This window comes from Nycticebus coucang, chromosome 22 (genome assembly GCF_027406575.1).
Source record: "Nycticebus coucang isolate mNycCou1 chromosome 22, mNycCou1.pri, whole genome shotgun sequence".
Taxonomy (NCBI): Eukaryota; Metazoa; Chordata; class Mammalia; order Primates; family Lorisidae; genus Nycticebus; species Nycticebus coucang.
Genome location: NC_069801.1, coordinates 30,026,421 through 30,034,583, shown reverse-complemented (window position 1 = coordinate 30,034,583; position 8,163 = coordinate 30,026,421). Strand labels below are relative to the sequence as shown.

Here is an 8,163-nt window from a genome sequence, read left to right as displayed (position 1 = left end):
GCCCGCCACAACGCCCGGCTATTTTTGTTGTTGCTGTTGTTATTGCAGTTGTCAATGTTGTTTAGCTGGCCTGGGCTGGGTTCGAACTCACCACCTTCAGTATACGTGGCTGGCACCGTAATCACTGTGCTACAGGTGCTGAGGCATACATAACCCATTTTTAAATAAAAATATGGGACTGCCTCCCATACCAACGATACCACACCACTGCCCTGCAGCCCCAGTAACTGGGGGAAGCTCCTTTTCCCAAGCTCCAGGTATGACAGGAGCCACAAAGGAGGTTGGATTTCCTCTTTTTTTTAAAAGAGTCACTTTGTCATCCTCGGTAACGTGCCATGGTGTCATAGCTCACAGCAACCTCAAACTCTTGGGCTCAAGTGCTCCTCTTATCTCAGCCTCCCAAGTAGCTGAGACCACAGGTGCCAGCCAACAATGCCTAGCTATTTTTAGAGATGGGGGTCTCACTCTTGCTCAGGCTGGTCTTGAACTCGTGAACTTGTGATCCACCTGCCTTGGCCTCCCAAAGTTCTAGGATCACAGGCGTGAGCACCACACCCGGCCTTAAATAAATTTTTAAATATATACATAGCACAATCTGAATAAGATCCAAAATCTGAATAAAATCTATATTAGATAATAATATTGAGGCAGTGTCAATTTGCTAATTTTATCATTTAACTGTGGTAATATGTAAGAATAATGTCCCTGATTTTTGGGAAACACAGAATGGAAGTATTTGGGGTAAAGGAAGATCACACGTACAACTTACTCTCAAAGAGTTCCCAAAACATCCATATGTATGCATGTATATACATACACACACGCAAAAAAAGAGAGAGAAAGAAAGCAAATTTGGTAAAATGAAGATGACATTTTAAAGATTTGGGTGAAGGGGATACATATGAGAGTTTTTGTACTATTCCTACAACTTTTCTTTCCTTTTCTTTTTATTCCTGCAACTTTTCTACAAGTCTCAAATTATGTTAAAATTAAGAGCTTTGGCTTGACGCCCATAGCACAGTGGTTACGGCACTGGCCACATGCACTGAGGCTGGCTGGTTCAAACCCAACCTGGGCCAGCTAAACAACAATGACAACGGCGACAAAAAATAGCTGGCATTGTGGCAGCCACCTATAGTCCCAGCTACTCAGGTGGCTAAGGCAAGAGAATCACTTAAGTCCAAGAGTTCGAGGTTGCTGTGAGCTATGACAGCATGGTACTCTACCCAGGGTGACAGAGTGAGACTCTGTCTCAAAAAAAAAAGAGGAAATCCAACCTCCTTTCTGGCTCCTATCATACCTGGAGCTTGGGGAAAGGAGCTGCCTCCATTTGCTGGGGCTTCAGGGCAGTGCTGTGGTGTCCTTGGGTATGGGAGGCAGTCAGAGGTCCTGTGAAGAGGTTGGGGGTATGGAAAGTTCACTTGTCACAGATCATAACATCTGGGGTTTTATTCACACACTACCCTTGGGTCCAAGTACAGGAACTGGTTCGTAGTAGATGCTCAAAAATATTTACTGGATTAATAAGTGGGTGGGTGGAGGGGTGAGTACAAGTTTAGTGGATAGAAGAATGAGTGGTTGGGTATGATGGATAGATGGGTGGAGGGGAGGATGGATGAGTGAGTGGATAGATGGATGGCGGATGGATGGATGATTGGTTGGGTATGATGGATAGATGGGTGGAGGGGAGGATGGATGAGTGAGTGGATAGATGGATGGCGGATGGATGGATGATTGGTTGGGTATGATGGATAGATGGGTGGAGGGGAGGATGGATGAGTGAGTGGATAGATGAATGGCGGATGGATGGATGATTGGATGGGTATGAAAATATGGGTGGATGAATGGATGGATAAGTGGATAGGTGCATGGATGGTGAGTGGATGGATGATTGGATGAGTGTGGTGGATAGACAGGTGGATGAACGGATGAGTAGATGGACAGATGAGTGAATTGGTGGATAGATGCATGAGTGGTTGGATGGGTGAGTGGGAGGATGAATGGAAGGAAGAGTGAGAAGGTGGGGCAGAAGGTGGGGCATGGGAGTGAGTAAATAAATGAATTGAATAAAATGGCCCTTCCAAGAAACACAGGAAAACTGCACAGGAGGCCAGAAAGGTAACCGAGATAACACATGTGGCTTTGCCCAGCAGTCTAGACCCCTCATAAGAACAGCTAAAAGCGCAAGGAGGTTGCAAAAGACCCCATCCTTCTGTCCCTTATGCTAGCAGCCCAAAGGCTTATCTGTGGGCAGGAGCCCCCACCTGGGCCCAGGCTGTGACAGCACAGGACACGGGACCAAGGGAGCAGACCAGCTACCTCTGGGAACCCCTCTTCCCTCTCAGGATCAAGGTCATACTCCCCAGGAGGCAGAGGAGAATGCAAAGCCCCCGGCTCTGATTCCAGGAGCTCTGGGCTTGCCTTCGCCAGTCTCTGCCCAACAGGTCATTTAACTTCTCCTGGCCACTCTTCCCAGCGAGACTCTTCCCTTTGCCTGGTTCCTCCCAATCCTGTCCACCAGCCACTAGGGTTTCCTCCAAGCTGAGATAAGCATCTGAGCTTTTATCTCCCTTCAGCTTCTGATTCCTCATCACTCCCACCACCAGGACCATGCCCCTCCTTGGCCACAGGGCAGGCCAGGCAGAGATAAGGCCCTCCTAGCCAGCAGACCACAAGTGGGGGATAAGAGGGAGGGGAGGTCTTCCCTTCTGCCCAACTCAGAGCTACAATTCTGCTTCCTTCCCTAGAGGCAGGCCCCCAAGAGAGCATCTGGGCAGCTGGTCGAGCCTCCTTGAAGCCTGGGGCCCTGCATTTTGCCCACCAGCATTCAGAATCAATGATGTCCTGATTAATTCACTTCTCATTTTAGGGATACCAATCAAAGGCAGAAAATCCTGCCAGTCTGAGCACCAGGGAAGCAGGAGAATGCAGTGCTGGCCACCTGGTGGAGGAGACTCCTTCAGACCTCTCGGCTGATAACTGAATGGCCACAGGCCTGAAGACCCCACCAGGTCCAATATCCAAATCATACAGCAACCAACCTTTCATGGACGACTTCTCCATGTCAGGCCCCAAGCTCAGCACCAGGGCCACAGATCCATCCCTGCCTTCACCAAGTACCTGGGAGCCCGGGTAGGCAACACCTAGCCTAGCCTGGGATATCTAGGAAGGCTTCGCAGGGGACCTGACATGCCAGCTGGGTTTTGAGGGATGAAAGGGATTTCTTCAGACATAGAAATAAGGGGAAGAAAGGGAACTGTGGGGCGGTGCCTGTGGCTCAATGGGTAGGGCACCAGCCCCATATACCAAGGGTGACGGGTTCGAACACGGCCCCAGCCAGCTAAAACAGCAGTGGCAACTCCAACAAAAATAGCTGGGCATTGTGGCAGGCACCTGTAGTCCCAGGTACTCTGGAGGCTGAGGCAAGAGAATCGCCCTAGCCCAAGAGCTGGAGATTGCTGGGAGCTGTGATGCCACAGCACTCTACAAGGGTGACAAGTGAAACTCTGTCTCAAAAAAAAAGGGAACTGTGAGGGAAAAGGCCTGGGGCTGTGAAAAGAGCGTGATCAGACATGATTGATGGTGAATGGAATGGTCAGGCTCCTGAGAAAGAAGAGGAAATCAGGAAAGGGAATATTAAGAGATGAGGCTTGGGGAGAAGGGCAGAATTAGGGGCCTGGTCTTAAAGGCCCTCAACGGCTATGGGGAAGACTTAGAACTTTATCCCATGGACAGTGAGGAACCAATGGAAGGTTTTCAGTCGGGCAGTGCCGGGCGGAATTCCCAATTTGGAAGAAGCCCTCCGACTGAGTATAGCAAGGCATATAGCCCTGCAACAAGGGCAGGGAGAGCAGAAGACACTGTTGGAGTCAAATGACACTGTGGCTGGATTCCTGCAGGGGCCATAAGGTGGGTGAGAAGGAACAGAACACACAGAGGGAGTGACAGGCCAGAGGTGGGGATGAGGGGCAGGGAGGCCAGGACCAGCCCAGGGGTCTACGTGCCTTTCACCAGGACAGAAGAGCAGGGTTTTCAAGAGAAAATGTGGAGGAGCCCAGTTGGCCGCATGTTTAGTTTGGGGTATGTGGGGTATGACTCTGAGGTGCTGCCCAAGGTCATTCACAGTCAATGTCATCTCTGTATTTAGAATGCCACCTCCCTGCCCACCATTCACAGGCCGTGTGCTCCCCTCTGTCAAGGCCCCCCACATACACTGTCCCCATTCCAGCCCCCGTGACTGCCCAGCACACCCTTCCCTGTGCTGTATAAATCCCACACTTCCCTCAAGTTGTAGCTTGAGTTCCATTTCAACCCAGGGGTTAGAAAAGACTCCAGGTCAGGGGTGGATTGGGGTCTGAAAGAGAGGGGCTGAGTAAGGCAGAAAGTCTAGAGGCCTGGGCCAGGCGAGGTGGCTCACGCCTGTAATCCTAGCACTCTAGAAGCCCAAGGCAGGTGGGTCTCCTGAGCTCACAGGTTCGAGACCAGCCTTAGCCAGGGTGAGACCCTGTCTCTAAAAACAGCCAGGAGTTGTGGCAGGTGCCTGTAGTCCCAGCTACTCGGGAGGCTGCAGCAAGAGAATCACTTGAGCCCAAGAGTTTAAGGTTGCTGTGAGCTGCGATGCCACAGCACTTTACCAAGGGTGACAAAATGAAACTCTGTCTCAAAAACAAAAAAAAAAGTAAAATAAAAAAGTACAGAGGTCTGACCTAGAGCCCAGCCTTGCCTCAAGCTGGCTGTGTGACATAGGCAGGTCACTTTGCTTCTCTGGGCCTCACTTTCCTAACTTTTCAGAGGTGACTAAGGTAAGATCCTTGAACTCAGGGAGCTTACAGTCTTAAGAGCCACAGATAAAACAAGGCCAGGACGTAACTACATATCAAATGTCTTGATTATGCAGATGAGGGGAATGTTTATGAAGAAAGACTTAGTGGCATTTTCTCTGAACCTTGACAAACGGGTTAAACTTCAGCAAGTTGAAGTGGAGGGGGACAGCATCCAGGTGGAGGGGACAGCCTGAGCAAAGGCTGGAAGGCAGAACGAACGTTCAGGGTGTGCTCAGGGAAGAACGAGTGTCCAAATTCTGGTTTCTTTCTAAGTCAATAACTCAAGTGCTTTTCTGTAAGCAGCCTCCAGTAAACACCTGTTTGCACAATTGAGGTCACACAGAGGCGTGTTTGCACAATGACCTGTTTGCACAATCTCAGCCGACTGCTGTATTCCAGCCAACCCAGGCCCTGGCAGATGAGCACAGCCTCCACTTCCGGACACTCACCTTGGCTATCCCACCCAGCCCCTGCCCGGCCCCCCTGCAATAAGCTGTTCCTTGACACCCCCACACAGAGACATCACAGACAATAACAGAAACAGAAATGACCCAGCCCTCAGAGGCCGGGCTGCCAAGAATAGGGTTCCCTCCCCGGGGCTCCCCTACCAGGGTTTCCAGCACACAGGAAGCTTGTCTGATGGAGGAGGGGCAGGAGACAAGACGGATGGAGGAGGAAGTGTCTGTCCACAGAGCAGACATTGGGTGCAGGTGGAGGGGATGACTCCCCATCTGGGTTGTGCTCTTCCACTCACCAGAGACATTTATTAAGCATTTACTGCATGCCTGGCTCTGTTCCACTTACATTCACTGATTTCTCTCAAGGATCCTATGAAGCAGATAGTATCTCCATTTTAAAGATGACAAAACCAAGTCTCAGGGAGGTTAAACACTTGTCCAGGCTCACACAGGTAGTAAGAGGCAAAACCAAGCAGTCTGACTCCTCAAGCCATGCTTTTAACCTCTGCACACTAAATGCCCCTTCCCTGAGAAAAGTTCTTCCTTAAATTGAACTTTCATTTCCTTAAATCTTCTACTTCAGCTGCTACAGCTCCATTTCCTAGTGAGGTCCTCAACAGAGACTGGAACACACATGGGATCAGTAAGATCTTTCTTACTCCAAAATATTGAATTGTGCAGAGGAAAGCAGATTTAATGAAGCTCAGGGTCATGCTTCTGACAGGGCATTTCATTCTCACAAAACTCACAGAAGGAGTTGTTATCCTTGTGACAGATAAGGAAACAGAGCCTCCCAGCCCCGGTAACATAGAAGATCCCACCTCTAAAATAATTTTTAGTTCATGCCTATAATCCTAGCCCTTTAGGAGGCTGAGGCAGGAGAATCACTTAAGCCCAGCAGTTTGAGGTTGCAATGAGCTATGATGATGCCACTGTACTCTAGCCTGGGTAATAGAGCAAGACCCTGTCTCAAAAGTTTTTTTTTTCTTAAATTAGCCTGACATGATGGCACACACCTGTAGTCCCAGCTACTAAGGAAGCTGAGTAAGGAGGATCACTTGAGTCCAAGAGGTCTAGGTTACAGTGAGCTATGATCACACCACTACATTTTCCAACATGTTACCTGCCTAGATGACAGAACAAGACTGTATCTCTTTTAAAGAATTGTTTTTAATTTTTTTAATTAAAAAAAAAGAGGTTTGGAGTTCAATCAGTAGGAGGAGCAGAGAGCAGACCCCCGCGAGCCCTGAGCAGCCGTACCGCTGCCATCAGCCTACTTACCATCACACATTGGGAGGACTCACAGCTGCCGTGGCCGCCCCAGTCACATGACCGCAATCAAGAGCAGCAAGGCCAAGACCCAGCAGCCACCCGTCGCCCCTGCCCTCAGCGCTGCCAACACCAAGCCTGGCACCACCGGCAGCGGCACAGGGAGCAGTGCTCACATCGGTTGTGCCTGCCGGCAGGGACAAAAAGATAATCACAAGGAAGGTTTTGGGAACAGTAAAACGGTTCAATGTAAGAATCTGATATGGCTTCATCAACAGGAATGACACCAAAGAAGATGTATTTGTACACCAGGAAGTCACTTCGCAGTGAAGCAGATGGAGGGACTGTGGAGTTTGATGTTGTTGAAGGAGAAAAGGGTGCCGGGGCAGCAAATGTTACAGGCCCTGGTGGAATTTCAGTTCAATGCAGTAAATACACAGCAGATTGTAAACATTATGGGCACTATCCGCGTCACAGGGGTCCTCCATGCAATTACCAGCAGAATTACCAGAATAGTGAGAGCAGGGAAAAGAACGAGCGGTCAGAGCACTCTGAAGGTCAGGCCCAACAACACTGGCCCTACTGCAGAAGGTTCCCACCTTCCTCCATGCAGAGACCCTATGGTCATTGACCACAGTATTCCAACCCTCCTGTGCAGGGAGACGTGATGGGGGGTTCTGACAACCAGGGAGCAGGAGAACAAGGTAGACCAGTAAGACGGAATATATATGTATTCTGTCTTACTGGTCTACCTTACTGACCTTACTGGTGTCTCTCTCTCTCTCTCTCTCTCTCTCTCTCTCTCTCTCTCTCTCTCTCTATATATATATATATATATATATATATATATATATATATATATATATATATATATATATATATATATTCTGGGTTATAGACCACAATTCTATAGGAGCCCTTCTTGCCAAAGACAGAGACAGCCCAGAGAGGATGGCGATCAAGAAGATAAAGAGAATCAAGGAGATGAGACCCAAGTTCAGCAGCTGCCTCAACAGTACCATCACAACTTCAATTACTGACACAGATGCCCAGAAAACCCTAAACCACAAGACGGCAAAGAGACAAAAGCAGCCGATCCACCAGCTGAGAATTCATCAGCTCCCAAGGCTGAGCAGGGTGGAGCTGAGTAAATCCCACTTACCATCCTCTACCATCATCTGCTTGAGTCATCCAACAAGAAGAAACGAATACGAAATCCCAGCAATAAGAAAGGAACAAAAGGCTTGGCGCCCGTAGCACAGTGGTTGCGGCGCCAGCCACATACACCAAAGTTGCCGGGTTCAAACCTACCCCGGGACAGCTAACCAACAATGACAACTGCAACAACAACAAAAATAGCTAGGCATTATGGCGGGTGCCTGTAGTCCCAGCTACTTGGAAGGCTGAGGCAAGAGAATTACTTGAGCCCAAGAGTTTGAGATTGCTGTGAGCTGTGACATCACAGCACTCTTCCAAGGGTGACAGGGTGAAACTGTCAAAAGGAACAAAAGATTGAAGCCGAAGACCTTAAGTGCTTGCTTTTTGCCCATTGACCAGATAACTAGAACTATCTGCATTATCTATGCAGCATGGGTTTTTATTTTTTTTACCTA

The 8,163-nt window shown here is 49.0% G+C and overlaps 1 pseudogene; it reads left to right on the top strand.

Annotated features, from left to right (window-relative positions):
- The first annotated feature begins 2,983 nt into the window (after positions 1 to 2,983).
- Positions 2,984 to 7,701, top strand: LOC128574683 (Y-box-binding protein 1-like; annotated as a pseudogene).
- Positions 7,702 to 8,163: the final 462 nt, after the last annotated feature.